Source organism: Chionomys nivalis, chromosome 20 (assembly GCF_950005125.1).
Source record: "Chionomys nivalis chromosome 20, mChiNiv1.1, whole genome shotgun sequence".
NCBI lineage: Eukaryota > Metazoa > Chordata > Mammalia > Rodentia > Cricetidae > Chionomys > Chionomys nivalis.
In genome coordinates, this window is record NC_080105.1 from 7,384,541 (window position 1) to 7,403,229 (window position 18,689).

Below are 18,689 nucleotides of genomic sequence, written 5' to 3' on the forward strand. Positions count from 1 at the left end.
ATAGAAGCACACAAGACTTTGCAAAGTCAAACTAATCCCAAGTACAAAGACCAATCCTGGGGGTGTCACCATATGTGACTTCAAGTTACACTCAGAGCCATAGTAATTAAACCAGCAGCTACTGCCCAAGAAGCAAAATCAGAGAACAGTGAAGCTGGTTCTAAGGTCGTGCAACTAAAGCCACATGCTGTTCAACCAAGACACCAAAACCACCAAAACCACACATTGGTATGTATGTGGCCCAAAGGTGAAGGGTGCATGTAACCAACCAGTTTTCAACTGGGTCTGAGGCCTGTTTCATAGGTGAGAATTCTTGCCTGGTACTGTAAACCAGGCCCAAAACCCATGACTTGGGGAGTCACAGGCCCTAGGGAACAAGTTAATAGTGTTGTCTTCCTAAACGGACATGATCGCAAATGTGTTTTAAATATTTATGTTTATTTACATAGATCAGCACTTTTCAAAGTAGTGGGGATTACCGTGTAGTGTGTTTTTCCTTTGGAGGTACTAGGCAGGGACTCTTCCACAAGGACAACATTAACTTTGTTTTTCTTAGAAAGCCCACCGTCTATCTTTGTTGTTTCTTTTTTGATGGGGCTGACACGCTGTGTAGATTCTTTCTCCTTCAGCACATGCTCACTCTTTTCCTCAGGAGGAAGTCCTGAAAGTACAGATTCTATATCATGTACTTTTGTTGCTGTGTCTGGAGATACATTCTGCAGAGGAGACAGTGGATGATTAGTTTTTTTTTTTTTATTTCATTGACAAACGTTCTATTGTTGTTTTTAGTTAGGAGTGCTTGTCTTCGAAATGATTTAATCCTTCTAAATTATGAGGTATGATCAAAGTCAAAATAGAAACAAATTGCTGTTGAACAGTTAAATATCTCTGCATATGCTTTGTTATTCACATGTGGTTCTCAGTTAGAAGTCAGAATAATTCATACTGGCCTGGAATAGGAGCAAAACACAAGTCAACAAACAAAACCTACTGGAATTGCATCAAACACATCTAAGTAGACATTCAGTGTGAAAAAAAAATGACTTAGATGATTTTTTTTATCATGTTCAAGCAATCCTTGCATTAAGAGATTTTACCCTAATCTATCTGAAATGTTGAAAACTGACTTAAAACAATTAAGACAATTAGAAGTACAAATTATAAGTAGCTCTGTGAACTTAATAGTTCTCACAACATAAACTAGAGATGTAAGGACCAGGAAGGAACTCCTCTTCCTCAACTCTAACCCACTGGACATCAGATCACATTGCTCATAACTTCAATTATCATGAGTTATCTGTCTCAAAGTTGACACAGCTTCATCTTTTCAGATTGGACACATGACTGCAGAAAGTCTATTCAGGAAAAGATATTGACCTTGAAACTAAAGATGTTTCTGAAAATAAAATTTACCTTGAAGTTACCAGAAATTATATTAGTTTATGCTATGCTATTATTTTTGCCTAAAATAAAAAAGTCTTTAATTTAAATATTTGGAATTTTGAGATAAATGTCAAATTTGGTTGTAAAGGTGAAAATTAAGTAAAATATGTCTTCAATATTCACTTGCATTTTTAAGATTGATTTTAAAATAATGTGTATGGTATGTGCAGATGAGTAAATGTGTCTAGATGGAGGCCTGAGGGGTTGAATTCTCTGCACCTGGATTTCCGGGCAGTTATGAGTCACCTGACATGGGTGACAGAAACAGAACGTGGGTCCTCTCCATGAGCAGTAAGTGCTCTGACCCATTAAGGTATCACTCCAGCTTCACAGTAGAGTCTTCAAACAACCTACATCTGTTCTAAACTTTCCTTCTTCATTCATCAGAAACTGAGGACAACATGCCTGCCAAAGACAGATCCTCCATTCTGTCTTACCTGAGATATCCTTGGCTCAGATGCTGTTTCTGGTTTCCTTTCTTATCAATAGAACTTGAGACCTATCTCCCCGCTAAGTCCTCCCTTGAACAATATTACTGAATTTGGCTGCAGATTCTCTTGGTTAGGGTTTTAGTGTTGTGATGAGACACCATGGTCATGGTAGCTTTTATAAAGGAAAATATTTAATTGGGGCTGTCTAAGAGGTTCAGAGATTTAGTACATTATTGTCATGGCAGGAAGGATGGGATCATGCAGTCAGACATGCTCCTGAAGAAGGGGCTGAGACTTCTACATCTGGATTTGCAGGCAGCAGGAAGAGAAAAAGACACTGGTCCTGACTGGAGCTTCCTAAGCCTCAAAACCCACAGCCAGTGACACACTTCCTCTAACACGATCACAACTATTCCAACACACCTCCTAATAGTGTCCCTCCCTATGAGTCTATCAGGTCCATTTTCATTCAGACAACCACACATAAAATAGCTAATGTCAGTTTGGAAACCAAATTGAATTGGGCTTAAAAGAAAGAGCATTTGGGTGTGATTTCTGACCATATTAGAGTCGCAGTGAATAATGGTTACATTAGGTGTAATTATGCCATCTAATTTTACCCTTTTCTTTCCTAATATTGATGTTAGACTCTTCAAGGCAATTACCTAGTTGCAGTGGAGATGAGTATTTGGAATAAGTGAGGTCTTCAAAATAGCTGTCTCTTGTCTTGATTTTGATTTTGTGTGGGGTATTAAAAAAGAAAAGGACTGTTACTTATCTAGTTCTCTGGATTTCAATAAGTAAAACTGTCAGGTTGATAATGCCTGGGTCCCATGAAGTTAGCAAACATCTCAAGACTGACTTTATTTCCACTTATGATATCTTGGCTTATACTCTACTCATTTGCATATCAAACATGTTTGTTCTGGATGCTGGAGAGGTGGATCAGCAGTTTAAAATACTTTTTGCTCTTGCAGAAGACTAGCTTCAATTCACAGCACCCACACAGTAGCTAACAACCAATTGTCATTCAGATTTCAGGCATCAAATGCCATCTATGTCCTCCATGGGCAGCACACATATGGTGCACATACAGAATGCAGGAAAACATTCATATACACAAAATGAATAAATCTAAAGCATGCAAACATGTTGATTATTTTCATGTTGATTGTAAATTCATCCTGGATTCTTTATTATTTATTCTCTGTATTTTGATGAGTTCTCCTGACTTAAGTTATAAGTATGGTCACTTTCTGACTTTTTATTTCCATAGTCTAACTTAGAAGGTGACTGGCAAGGTATTACTGGAAGTGAGTGGGTGAAGGTGGTTCAGGATCTGTTTGAGGCTGGACCCCTCTCTTCTAAAACCATCTTCAGACATAAGCACATAGATGCATTTTTCCCCTGACAAGCAAGTATTTAGTTTTGGAATTCATGGGAATTACCTTCATGGGTATTTGTCCTTTAGAGCTAATTTGTAGTGGCTCGCTCCAAGGACAAACAGATTCATCATATCTTCTTAAAAAGTTTTTAAAGCTCCTCTTTGTCCTTCTTCTCTCTTGCTTGTTCCAAAGTTGTGAAATCGGAGGTGAAATTTTTTCATGGATATATTTGGGGCTGTGTTTTAACATTTCTGCCCTTTGACGCATTTTCTGCAATGGAAAGGTAGAGGATTAACTTTCTTGGTTTGGTTCTGAAATTAACTATTTTTGTTGTAAGGGGAATATCTTCAAAACCACTTCATTCTTTAGTATTCACAGGGTACTGACACATAAATAGTTGCATCTAATTATAGCAATGAAATATTTTCAAATACATTTACCTATTCACAAATTACTAGGACATCATTAAGAAGTAAAAATATTTATGCTGGCCTAAATATGAGACAATCATGAACTAAGAATCTTGGACTTGCCGTTGTGGTTTGGGTTAAAGTTAATTAATTATGTTTTAAAGCATCTAAATCCTGTGTAAGATGATTGATTATTAATGTTAATAGTCCCACTTTCATCAATCTTTCTCTTCTTCCATGGTTGGGAAGTAAAAATGCACATTAATTTCCATTCACATTCTTCTTTTAAAAATAAGCACTTCTTTAATTACCAGTGTCGTCCATATCATAGTACTGTGAAACTGCCTTAGAAACACATTTGTTCACAGTCAAAATCATTAAAACGCAGCTTATGACTCACATAAACCCTAGTGCTCCAGGTTACACACACCTCTAGGAGCTCATGGTTATGAAAAAGTTTTAATATGAATGTTAGGTATTTCAATATAAACCTTCTATTTCAAATCTTAGAATGTAAGTGTATACTATTTTTAAATGAAAAACAAAAAATAAAAATTTAAAATGTTACTGTATGGTACGAATCATCTGTTCCAAGATTGGTAGCTGATGGGGAAATCACATTCTTTAGCTAGATGAGGAGTTGTGAACATGTCCTCAGTCGAGTCAGACAGGAACAGAATGCAAACTGAGATGAATAGTTTGCGTGTGTCTAAATTTCCACACCTCTGGTTTGTCTAAATACAGAACAAACTCAGAAGTAGAGGAGATGCTCTCATATATGATCAGAGAATAGGAGCATCCAAGGGAACATAAAACCTACCTGCATCTATGCTAAAAGTAAAGGCAACAGGGAGGTTCCTGGCTCGCTGAAATTACTACCTGGAACCACTCGAGAGTATGTAGGTGGATTGTCGGAGTGATGCTTTAAAATCACTCTAATATGCACCGGTTTCTGCCAACAATCCTTGATCAAACATCAAGCATCTTCTATTGTGAGAGAACTCACAATATGTTTCAGGGCCATTCTCTTAATCGGTCACCACTACCTGCTTACTTGAACGTTAGTGAAGGAAGTTTCAGACCTACAGAATGGTGTCCTCTGGCCAGTATCCCTAGGAAACATGGGTAGGGGATGCTACTGCATTTTAACACAATTCATAAGAGAATGAATTTCACAAAGAAGCATATTACCATAATAACACTGTCGTCTCTCATAGACCAAGGAACATCAGGCTTGTCTGAGAACCTTTAGGATAAAAACATGCAACAACGGGTGGATTTGGTCATTTGAACAGCTTGGAGAGAGATCCGTTACTTATATAATTAAGTGACATTTCTGCATTCATGTAATTTAAAGTCAACCTATGTTTTAAAGCTTTCAGTTGTCTATGTGGACTTAACTTATCTCAATCTATCAAACATTCAACCAAGACTCACTCATGTTCCAGCTTAAAAGGAAAAAGTCAGTAGCTTAGGAGATGGGTCAGAAAATCAGAGTGCTTGCTGCCCACCCACAGTGACCAGACTGTGAATCTGGATCACACACACACACAAAACTGGGCATGAACTTGCAGCCCAAGTACTGTAGGTGGCAGACACAGGGGCATCATGGGGGCTTGTTGGCTGCAAACCTAGGCCCACATTAGTGAGAGACCTTATATTAAGTGGATAAGATAGAGAATGATAGCTCAAGAAACCTATAACCTCCTTTTACTTCCAAGCCTGCACACAGACATATGTCACACACACACACACACACACACACACACACACACACACACACACACACAGCAAGACCCAGAGATATTAACTGCCATTGTATTGACTTTTGCCTGTACAAATTGCCTGTCTTAAGGTTGGAACTGATAAGTGCCTTAATTTGCTACCTGAACTGAAAGAAATCCATTGCCTAAAACAAGACAGAAGATTATGTATCTTCTGGGTCTTCTGCAATGTCTAACTCCACTGAAGACTGGGCACTTCATGCCCTATACATTGTAAATACCTTGGTAAATATTAATTACTTTATTTATGTAAATTAATGAATAATAACAGGTACCAAAAACATACCTGCTATAGAGATCCCTTTAAGGGATTCAAATTACCTTCACATCTCTGTGTGTGTCTGTGTGTGTGTGTGTTTGTGTCTGAGTGTGTGTGCACACGCGTTTGCCCATGTGTGTGCATGGAAGACAGTGGACTCAGTGTGTTTCCTCCTTTGGTGCCATCCACCATAAAAAGGTGTCTCACTGTATCAGGGAACAATTCAATTCTTCTAGGTCTGTTTTTCAGCAAGTGCTAGGGATAACCACAAGTCTGCCTCCCAGTAACGGATAAACAAGCATGTGCATTCTTGCCTGGGCTTTTATTTGTCTCCTGGTATCAAACTTAGTGTCTCGTGTTTACAGAAACTGCACTTCATTAATAGAATGATCTCCCCAGCCCCAAAGTGGTACCTTCAACAGACACGTTGACATTTTTAGGTCCTCCAATTAGGCAGTCTAAACTGCAACAGCATTTTCACAACTCTCTTCAATTCCTGGTTTTAATGTGCTTTTGTGATAATTTTAATATCTCTAAACTTGAATTTTCCTATTATTATTGTCAAATTTGTCAAAGTCCATTATTTTCTATTTTTTTAAATATTTATTTATTATGTATACAATATTCTGTCTGCGTGTATGCCTGCAGGCCAGAAGAAGGCACCAGACCCCATTACAGATGGTTGTGAGCCACCATGTGGTTGCTGGGAATTGAACTCAGGACCTTTGGAAGAGCAGGCAATGCTCTTAACCTCTGAGCCATCTCTCCAGCCCCAAAGTCCATTATTTTCATCACTATTCTCAAACCCTCACTGTCATCCAAACTAATGTTCTTCATGCTCCACTTTTTAGTGTGAACACATTCCTATCCTTCTTTACAGGATTGACCAGGTATATCCACAATTGCCCTCTTCTATGGGTCTTCTTTCCTGTGCTCTCTCATTTATTGCTAAACACCCACCTGCCTGTGGATAAATAAGAAGACTCCCAGCTTTACAACTAAGGAACTACAGTACTATTCTCGTGGGTGACACGTGTTGTGTCAACATAAACTGTCTTCATGGGTTTGGACTTCAGGGCTCTCCAACAGAACAATCATAGTGGAAAGATATTAAATACAAGAAATATTAACACATATTTTGCTACATATCTAAGAGTCTTTATAATCCTGAAATTCTGGGTGTTTTTAATCATCCACTGAAAAATGAATATTTAATTCTCAAAAATGAAAAAAATAGAAGAAAGGGGGAATGTTTTTTAAAAAACCAAGAAACTGTGTATGGGAAATCTTTTTAAAAAAACAAGAAACTTACCAGTTATTTCATGTATTTTTAATTTATATATTCTTACCTGGATAAAAACTTCTGTTGAATATTGTTGTCCACTTCTAAACATAAATGAAAAATATATTTTATAATGATCAGGTAAGCCACCTGCAGATCTTTTCTGCTCCCTCTGTTCTCCCAGACCAAATCGTTCAGTCTTATTCTCGGTGCTACAAGAGAACTAGCTCCAGTCTCTCTCCCACTGCACTGTCAACATCTTCTGTGGATCCCATAGACCATCCACTCCCAACATCCCTCCCCCATTCATTGTTCACCAGCCTCCAACTTTAGCAGCAACCTCCTGTTCAGACATAGCCATACCTGCCAGAAAACCAGGTAGGCTGCCCACAGTTCTTCTCAGCATTCTCTGTGTGTTCCTCTAGACCCAGTCCCTCAGTCTCTTCCCTAGAGCATCAACACATCACCAGCTACAACCTCACTTCCTCCCTGCGCATGTCTCTTATGGAACCCACCGAATGTCTCTTCCTAACCTTCCTCCCAACAAGTCATAATTGCATCCCAGCCTCCAACACCTGTAGCCATTTCCTGTGAACACAGTAGGTGAGTAGGCCAGTCAAACAGGCAATGTGCAATGTGCAACTATCACACCTTAGCAAAATCCAGAGAAGTAACAAAACAAAAACCAAAACCCTCCATAATACCCACTTAACTAAGGCAAACCCAGAAGTCAGCACCTAGACTTATAATTATCCCAAACCCAGATACCTAGACACTAGCTAGCATAAGAACATAATCAATAACAGCCAGAACAATACATCCCCACTAGAACACAGTTATCCTACCATATCAGGTACTTATTATTCCAGCATAAATGAAGCACAAGATAAAGACCTTACAAGAAATAGAGGTTCTTAAAGAGGAAATAAATGACCTGAGTTAGTGGGAGTTCACTGACTCTGGACTGAAAGCAGGGAATCTGCATAGGACCAAACTAGGCCCTCTGAACGTGGGTGACAGTTGTGTGGCTTGGGCAATCTGTGCAGCCACTGGCAGTGGGACAAGGATTTATTACTAGTGCTTGAATTGGCTACTTGGAGCCCATTCTTTTAAGAGTGATACCTTGCTCAGTCTAGATATAGTGGGGAGGGGCCTTAGTCCTGCTTCAAACTGATGTGTCAGATTTTGTTGATTCCCCATGGAAAGCTTTATCATCTCTCAGGAGTGGATGGGGGTAGGGTGGAGGATGGTGGGGGAGAGTGGAAGGAGAGGGAATGGAGACTGGGATAGGTGTGTAAAATTAGAAAAGATTGCTCAAATAAAAAGTTATTTCCTAAAAAATACAGAAAAAAAATCCATGAAAATACAAACAAACAATTGGAAGACAAGAATAAATCCCCTAAATAAAGTGAGGAAGAAATACAAAAAGCCAAATAGTTGAAGGGAAAAATAAAACTGTTCAAGACCTAAAAATGGAAATAGAAGCCACACAAACGTAATGATACAATACATCTTGAAAATTTTAGGAACTCGAACAGAAACTTTCAACAGAATACTAGAGATAAAAGAGAGAAGCTCAGGCATTAAAGACACAATGTAAGAAATGGATAGATTAGTCACGGACAATATTAAACCTAATATATTTAAACTATGCATCTGAGAAATATGGGACACTAAGCCTTAGAACAACAGCAATTAAGGAAGGAGAAGAATCCCAGAAAATATGTTCAAAAATCATAAAAGAAAATTTCCTAATAATAAGGATAGGCTTATAAAAGTACAAAAAGCATACAGAACACCATATAAATTGCCATATAATAATCAAAACACTAAACATACAGAACAAAGAAAGAACATTACAAACTGCAGGGGAAGAAACCAAGTAAGACATAAGGGTAGAAACCTGAATTCTTAAAGGAGTCTCTAAAATCCAGAAGGCCTGGACAGATGCCCTGCACCTTAAGAGACAACAGATACTAGTCCAGACTAATATCATCGGCAAAAAATTTCATTAGATGGAAAAAATAAGATTTTTATAAAAAAGACAATATCTATTTATAAATCCAGTCCTACATAAAGTGCTAAGAGGAAAACCCCAAACTAAAGAGGTTAACTACACCCACGAAAACACAGAGAATAAATAATCTCATACAGCAAAACCAAAAGAAGGAAAGCATACCCACAAATACACATTCACACTCAAAGACACACATCACCACCACCACCAACAAATGACAGCAATCACCATCTCCCAATATCAATGTTCTCAATTGCATGAAAAAAACATATTAACAGAATGAATTCAAAGACATGATCCATTGTTCTGTTGCATCCAGGAAACGCACTTCAACATTAAGTTGCCTCAGCGTAAAAGGTTGGAAAAAGGTATTTAAATCAAATGAACCTAAGAAGGTAGCTAGTGTAACCATTTTAATATCTAACAAAATAGACTTCAAACCAAAATAAATTAAAGAATATGGATATGGAAACTACACACTCATAAAAGGGAAAATCCACCAAGAAGACATTTCAATAGTTAATATCTACGCCCAAAACGTGAGGCCTTCAACTTTGTAAAAGAAGCATTGCTACAGCTTAAATTGCATATTAACCCACAAACAGTGATAGTGAGTAAATACTTCAATATCACCAATGGACAGGTCATCCAAACAAAAAAGTAAACAGAGAAATATTGAAGATAACAGACCCAACAAACCAATGGATCTAAGAGATATTTATGGAACACTACACCAAACACAAAAGAATATACTTTTTAATAAGCATTCATGTATCTTTCTCCAAAGTGGATCACAATCATGAACACAAAGCAAATCTCAGCAGACTGAAGCAAATTGAAATCACCCTATCACACCACCATGGATTAAACCTGGATATCAACAATAAGGGAAAGAACAAAAAGCTTTAAAAATCATGGAAACTTAGCAACTCTGTAATGAATGAAAAATGGGTCAAAGCAGAAATAATTGAAATATATTAAAACTTTGTAGAACACAATGAAATGAATGTGCAGCATACACAAACTTACAGGACACAGTAAAGTGGTGCTGAGAGGAAAGTACACAGCACTGCGTGCCTGCCTACACTTGGGAAAATCTCATAACTGAACAGCACACCAGAAAGCTCTGGAACAAAAAGAAGACTACAAGAAATTGTAAACTGGGGCCTGGAATCAATGAAACATATACAAAGTGAACAATACAAAAAGAATCAATGAAACAAAGAATTTATTCTTTGAGAAAATCAACAAGATAGCTAGACACAAACTTACCCAAACTGACTAAATGATAGAGAGAAAATATTTGCATGAACAAAATGAGAAGCAAAAAGGAGGACATAACACTAGATATCAAAGAAATCCAGAGAATCATCAGGAGACATGCTTTAGGAACATGTGTGCCAAGAAATCAGAAAAATCAGAAGGAAAAATAGTTTGTTGATAAGTACCACTTATCAAAGTTAAATAAAGATCAGATAAACAATTTAAACAGACCTCTAACCCCTAGTAAAATCGTAGCAGACATCAGAAGTCTCCCAACCAGAGAAAATCAGGGCAGACAGTTTCAGTGCAGAATTACATCAGACTTTAAAGAACTAATGCCAATGGTCCTTAAATTATTCCACAAAATAGAAACAAAAGGAACATTGTCAAATTTATTTCATGAGGCCATAATTACCCTGATACACAGATCCCACAACGATTATGGATGTCGGCATTTAGAGAGAAAGAAAAACATATTTTACACCAGGCATAGAAAACTATAGCAGTAAAATTACAAGACTGGTGATTTCTTGATATGAATTGCGGGAAGCCCTCCCTATAGCGTATTCCTCAAAGAATATTCACGAATAGACAATTAGTAAAGAAACAAGCTTCTCCAAATACTGAGTTAAACTTATTCAGTTAACACAATCCCAGAGAACCTAGACAACAATAGGTTGTCTAGGATCCTAAGAGCAGGATACATGGATCTAATCTACATGGGAAGTAGAAAAAGACAAGATCTCCTGAGTAAAATGGGAGCATGGGGACCATGGGAAAGGGTTGAATGGGAGGGGAAATAAAGGAAGGGGAGCAGAGAAAAATGTATAGCTCAATAAAATCAATCAATAAAAAAATAAGAAAAATTGTTCAGTTAAATCAAAACCTGTCTAGGATAAGGCAGCTAGGCTGTTCACATCTGGGGAAGATACTAATAAACTCTTTGGATCTAACTCTGGTCCCTGTCTGACATGTAGTATAAAGGATGATCGTGATTAGCTTTCACTGCTCATCATGAACAGAACAATGGGAAAGATCCCTCCCACAATAGTTATGCACCCTGAAGTGCATCTCTTAGTGGGAGAGAAGCAGAGCAGGAGCAGGACAACAGTTTTGTGAGAGTATTATCTGACTTGGATAAATTTATGAGGTTACATGTATAAATTACGGTCTCACTAACTCTTTCCTCATACTGATGCTCTGCACAAAAAAGACACCAACAATTCCTGTATATTTCATTCAAATGATTTAATCATTTTATTAGGCATAAAAAATAAAAATGATTAAATATTGCACCTTGGGGTTGTAACATAATAGTATTTTAGAGATGGTATCTGATTAATGTTATGCATACACAATACAGTGTGTTTATTGTTAAAAGCTAAAAGAAATATCTTTTTTATAAAAAGTCAACTTGTTACTGTGTGACTATAAGGAACCAATATTGTGTAATAGGGATTTTTCCTTATTTTTACCAAGATAACAGTTACTAAAATGAAAAACACCAATATGTTTTAGATAGTATCTTTTCAGATCTGAAATTTTTCTTAAGTGATTCTGCCTTCAAAAATGCAGGCTTACTGCATTCAAAAAGACAAATAATCAATTTAACTGCAATTTTCACGTGGTTTCCTTAACTCCCTATTTGAACTGTTTACATTTTTATTTTTATTTAGTGCTAAGACCACTTAGCATTTGTCATTTTCAAACTATTATCTGGGACTAGAGAGATGGCTCAGCAGTTAAGAGCACAGCTTGTCTTAAAGAGAATCCAGGCCCAGTTTGCAGCCACCACACAGTGGCTCACAATCACCAGTTGCAAGCGTCCAACCCCATCTTCTGACCTCCACAGGCACCAAGCCCACATGTGGCGATGCATACACATGTGCAGAAAATACACAATCTTTAAAAGGTTTAGTCTTACCATTTCTGATCTGTACAGACGCAGATGGTTGAAGTACAGATTTCTCCTGCTCCAGAGGTACAACTTCACTGTGGAATATTTTTAGAGTAATAATTAAAATTCACATGAAAACCATTTACTAAATGTTCTTAATTCTTTTTTTTTGATTTCCTAATATATCTTACATTAGGTATTTACAAAAAAATTAATTTGTGCTTCAATGGTTAACTATGATTAGTGAATGGTTTCCTTACAACTTTTTCTCATGTCGAAGAAGGGGAAATAATTTACACCCTGATTAAAGCAACACAGATACTAGTGTGTTTTTCAGTCTCCATAAGTTTGTGTATATTCCAGGCATTGCTAAGAAGAATGTATATTCTGAAGTATTTGGATAGGATGTTCTATAGATGTCAGTTAGGTCCATTTGATGGTATGTCATTTAACTCAGATTTCTCCATCTTTGAGAAATAAATTATCTATCACAAGATTTAAAAAAAATTATAAAATTCTCTAAAATTGATGAATGCAAAAATGCTTGATCTTGGTATACAGTTAGCATCATATTCAAAAAGCAATCAATAGCTATTAGTACCTATATTAAAAACAATAAGAAACATCTCAAATAACTTAATGATGCATATTAGAGCCACAGAGAAACAGGAACAGAGCAAAGCCAAATTAGTAGGTAGAACTGAACATGAAGGCAGGAATTAATGAACACACACAAACACACACATACACACACAAGAAGGATTATGGAGGTTCTTCCACACACTTTGTTCTGAGGACTGAAGTAACTGAAAGCGTTGGGTTTATGTGCTCAATGCACTCAATGCTCCTAACTCATTCTTCTTCCCATAGCCCTAGAGCACTGTGGTCCCTTCAACACTAAGAAACATTTTAGGGGCCATGGAACTCTGAAACTCAGCTTGCTTCCATACTGAGGGGACCTAAGAGGTGAAAGAATAGACATAGGCCGGATGCCCTACTCTTTTCGACCTTCCCCGTGGGACAAAACCCAGGGGCCCTTCCCCAACTCTCTCGGCTTTTCTAGCCAGCCAGCAGTGAGTTTCCAGTGGCTAGGTTCCCCCCAAACCCAAATGCATCCACTGGACCTCCCAAGCTACTAACCACACCCTGCCTAAGAGCTGAGAGCTTGCTATAATACTGAGCAGATCAAGAGCATGCTACAATACCTGGAGGATTAAGAGAGAACATCAAGAGAGCAAACCAGCAGAGAAGACCAAGAGAGCAGAGGCATCAGAGGCTTTCTGAGAGACATTGACAGTACAGAGCAGACCAAGAAAAACCCCCAAATACCCAGACAGCCACAGTAAGTGTTGGACCAAGAAGCAAAGACATTGCTGGCCTCCTTTGAAGGAAGAGATGGGTAGGTGCCAATGCAACAATTCCTCCACAATGTAAAATTCAACAAGGTAACACCAGAACCCAGCGGACACACAATAGGAAGACTTAACAGCCTAACCCAGAAGAAGTAGAAGAAAACGACTTTAAACTTAACTTTATGAAAATGATGGTGGCCTTTAAAGAGGAAGTAAAAAAGACCCTTAAAGAAATGGAGGAGAAGACAAACAAAAAATTGAAAGAAATTAACAAATCCCTTAAAGAAACCCAAGAAACATTTTAGGCATTTCATTGAGTGTCATGTTCTCTCCCGATGGGTAGTTTGGTAGAACATGAAACCGATCTCTACCTCTAAGCACTGAAGAGGCAACACTCTCAGAGTCCCCATCTTTTAGTGCTTTAAAGCTGCTTTTGATTCACAGGTTTGTGATGAAACTGTCGCATGACTATTCTAATGCTCAGCAAACACTTCTGCATGGTGCCGAGTCTTTACAGAACACTGACTGGGGAGCAACACTGCCCCCTCAACTCCACTCCATCTGAACTACAGCTCACAGCTCCAGAGGGCAGGGCTTGAAGTTGGTAAGCTCTGGAAGAACCAATTCATTTTCCAACGTTCCACCTACCTTGATTTTCACCACTGTTGTGGATCTCTTTGCGAGAGCTGTTTACCTATGTGCAGAATCATGTCCATAAGCCCATTCTCAAGGAAACTTCAGCAAAGCCTGGGAGGGTCTTAAAATCGGCCTTGTAATTCACACCCTCGCCAGCAGATAACTTGACCCAGACATATTACTGACCTGAATTAATGACCTGAAAGCTAATATTTTAAATAAATGTGTATGATGTATGCAGTGCACTTACATGCATGTGTGATTTCAAGTACATACATGCATTCCAGGGTGCAAGTGTGGCTGGGTCTCTTGTTTTGAAAACAAATGCTCAACTAACTATTCAGTAAACTTCTGGGGATTCTCTGTGTCTTTCCCATCTCACTGGAAGCTCCCAAGATGACAGATGCACACAAGACCATCAGGCCTCATGTGAATTCTGGGCATCCAAACTCCCATTATCACTCATGCATGGCGAGCCCTTTACCTACTGAACCATCTCTGTAGCCATGGATTCATTACAGTCTTTCATACTATAACTGGGTGTAATCAGTAATTTCAAAATTGTGTGCTCTACAAGTAATTACTCAGCTTGTGATTAAAGAAGAAATAAGGATGACGATATTGACTTACACAGAGGAAAGCACAGTGCCAGTTTCCAAAGTTTATATTCTCCAGACACACAGTGTATTTTCAAACCCATACACTCTTACCTGATTGAAATTTTCCGTTTAGTTCTTCCCTTCAGTACTAAAGAGAAAGACAAAATGTGCTATAAACAACTGTAGAAAATATGACTATTAAATGCCAAGGCTAAAGTGTTTTTTACCTCATATACTTTGACACCAATTCTAGATAGTCTTCATGTGAATATTGATTTATATACAACAAATATATGAAGCACTCTCCATGTCCATTCCCTTTATATTTCAAAGGCCAAGAGAAGTTACTAGTTTTAATAAATTGTTGTACAAACACCTATAACCTGAATACTATCAGACAGAGAAGGTGGCATCTTAACCTGAATCAGTATTCCAAACCGACAAGTTACAGAGATACATTTTGTGGCTGATTTGAATTTTGTCTTTGTTCTAAGCGATGCTTACTGGATCTTCTTAGCATCCCCCACGACTCAGGAAGGGGATTTGGACCACTACCAAGTGGGATTGTGGCTCAGAGGTAAAGCTTAAGTAACTCATGTGGGAGCTCTCAGCCAGTCCTCATCACTATCAGTGCAAAGAATAATAAAATTCACAATAACATGATACAAGAACCTTACATATATCACCATAATACCAACTCTTAAGGGAAGAGGGTCATTTGGATTCACTACCTAGTGTGGTTGCCCATGGCAAGTTAGGTACAAAAACCTCTGTGATGACAGTTGCTCAAAGAACAAACTCTGCAGTGTTCCTTCCACTGTCACAGAGTCTCTCTAGACTCTGTAGAGATGCAGCTAATACTTTGGAATACAGAACGATGCCATTTGTCCAACTCTCCTCTTCATGCACAAAATTTTCTAAAGATTGTGCTTTGTAGTGTGTCAGCCATGTTTTATCAGACCCCTATGTCCTTAACAAATGCTAAAGGGAAAACCTTCTAAGGGCAGAGTTCATAGGAAGGATGCATGCCAGAATGTGCACAAACCCCTAGGTTCAATGCCCAGAACTTCAAAAGTCCAAAACCAAAAGGAAACAAAGAAAATAAGAACATATAGGGGTTGAATAGTCTTCCTCATAAAGTCTATCACACTTACTAAGACATGGCATTGTCATTCAACAATTGGAGATAATTAAAAATAACCTTTCCTTTCCATCTTTTTATAAAAAAACTACCTTTTCTCAATTTACATACAAGTCCCACTTCCCACTCCCTCCCCTCCTCCTGCTCCCTCCATCTCCCCCTTATTCCTATTCCTGCATGAACTCCTGCATCATAAGTAAGCCTTCCCACCTGGAGTCAGCAAAGTCTAGTACATTGCTGTGAGGTAGGATCAAGGCCCACCCTACTATATCTAGGCTGAAGAAGCTATCCCCCCAAAAAATGTCTTTTGATTTTTTGTTTGCTTGCTTGTTTTTTTGCTGAGAGTAAATTTCATTGTAGATCAAATTCAGTGGCATGAGATAAAGAGAGCCTGTGTTCCTGTGTTCACTTCTCAGGGTTAGTTATACACCCATATTGTTCTTTATCATCATGATCTGATTTTTTTTTAAAAGAAAAAGATTATCCTACATCCATGTTAACTTGCAATTTTAGCAGAGAGGCAAATTCTCATTGATGGGTCACTTAGAGAGCAGTCGGCAGGATGGCATCAAGGCACGCATTTCTCACACATGACAATTTACAGTTGCTGGATATCAGGAGGAAGTGTAAAATAAAAATAAATAAATAAAATTTTAAAAATGGGTTATAAAACTCCAGTACCAGCTGTAGGATAAATTCTGGTTAATTCCAGTGGCCCAACAGTCTGACCCAACCATACAACTGTCACCCACATTCACAGGGCTTAGTTTGGACCTATGCTGTTTCCCTCCCTGTCATGCCAGAGTTGATGAGCTCCCATTAGCTCAGGTAGCTGTTTCAGTTGGTGTCCTCAACATGGTCCTGACCGCTTTTCTCACTGTAAACAGTGCCTCCTTTTTGGTTTACTGCTCACCAAAACTGGAATAATCACACAGAAACTATATTAATTCCAACCGTGTTTGGCCTTTTTTATTCTGACTTTTTTTTTATCTATAGCATTTGTATTAAAGAAAAAAAAATACTTGAGTCCAAAAACTGAGTTTTCATCACCCATGGTGATTCCAGAGAAAAACCAAACCAAGTCAGTGTCTAAGACGGGTGTCCCACGGAGTCTAGTGAGGTAGCTAACAGGTCTAACAGTTGGTCCATGGTCCAGTACAGCTACTCGATCGTCGTCTGTCGTGAGCAGATGATTCCTTGGCAGCTCTGTTCTTTCAAGTCCTCTTCAAGTGGGAGTGTAGGCAGAGTGAACTAGATCCTTCTTGTCCAGTCAGAGCCCCCAGAGGCCAAGGAGCAGGGCACGGAGGAAACTCTCATCCGTGCCTGACCCGGCGCCCTGCACACGTCCTGTACCTCCTCCACGGCAAGGAAGCTCTCCCTGGGTATGAAAGTCGGCCTCTGTCAAGACCTCGTGGTTTCTGTTCGGTCCCATAAGGTCAGGCTCTAAGTGGGCCAGGTTCTCCATGCTGGTAGCCATCCCCAAGGATGTAGAGTTCAGGACCGGGCCAGGATGTAGCGGCTGGCTGCTGACAGGTCCCACTGATGATGCTCCAGGATGCGCCGACAGTCTGCTCTGGATCTGTTACTGAGGTGGAAGAGCTGGTCTACCTTGAGGTTCGGGATAGCAGACGCCACATCTCCCCCAGAGGTTCTCAGTGCCACTTGACACTGCTGGTGGGTGACTCCATGTACACTTAGCTCCACCTCTATAATCTTTCTCTGCCACTCGGGGTCTGACGACGGGCCTCCAGAAGGGACAGTGGCTTTGCTGGCTCCAGGTACTCCGGTGCGATGATTGTGTGATTTGGGCCGGGGAGGTCGTGATTTGTGGGGCTGGATGGGCTGAGAAGAGCTGGAGATAAAAGGTGGGCGTGGAGGCAGGTCCGGTGGGCGCGGAGGCAGGTCTGGGAGCCCCTGGGGCATAGCTCTAGTATGTCGAAGTTCCAGAGGGCTTGAACCACCTCCTGTGGGTCGGGGACCCAGGGACAGCACTGACTCCAGACTCTTGGATATTCCTTTCATCCTCTGCAGGGGCACCTTCCTTCTCTGGCCCCGTGCTGATGCTACATCCTGGAACTTTGTCTTCTCTCTGTCCCCGTCCATGCTTCCTCGGCATTTCTCTCCCCGGGCAAGGAAGGCCCTGAGGGCTGGATGGGTAACTGGCGAACCCCCCACGTCTGGCAGTATCACCGCTGACACCGGGAAGTTGCCCACTTTGAACGTGCGGCCCTTCTGACCCTTCCAGGTTGTGGTGTCCGGGCTGCCCTCGATGATAGTGATGGGGTCACCCGGCTCCATCCGCAAAGCACCTGGTTCTGTAACTTCCCTAACGCAACGTCCTTCAGAAAACCAAACCTCTTGAAGCAGCCCTTCCAGGTTGGAAAAGCTAGGCCGGTCTGCAGGGTGAGGGGCCCAGCAACGCAAGGCGAGTGAGTAGAGGGCCCTGGAGCAGAGAGGAGGCCTTGGCAGCCTGGCTCGGTCCTTCTCCAGCCGGTGTAAGATGAGATATGGTGGAACACCCGCCCAGGGCTCCTCGCCTCCAGAAAACATTTCCCACAGTGTCACGCCAAACATCCACACATCGGGGGCAGAGCAGAAGGCTCCCTGAGGGAGGCTCTCTGGGGCACACCAGGCATAGGGGATGGGACGGGGTCCGCCCATCACGTAGCGACCTCGGGCGCCGCCCAGCGGTCTCACAAATCCAAAATCTGCCACCTTGATGGTGCGCGGTGAGGCCAGGAGCAGGTTGCAGGTAGCGAGATCCAGGTGCACTAACCCACGGGACCCCAA

The 18,689-nt window shown here is 40.0% G+C and overlaps 1 pseudogene; it reads right to left on the bottom strand.

Annotated features, from left to right (window-relative positions):
• Nucleotides 1-17,393: 17,393 nt before the first annotated feature.
• LOC130862662 (non-receptor tyrosine-protein kinase TNK1-like) overlaps nt 17,394-18,689 on the bottom strand; it is a 618,047-nt pseudogene continuing 616,751 nt past the window's right edge.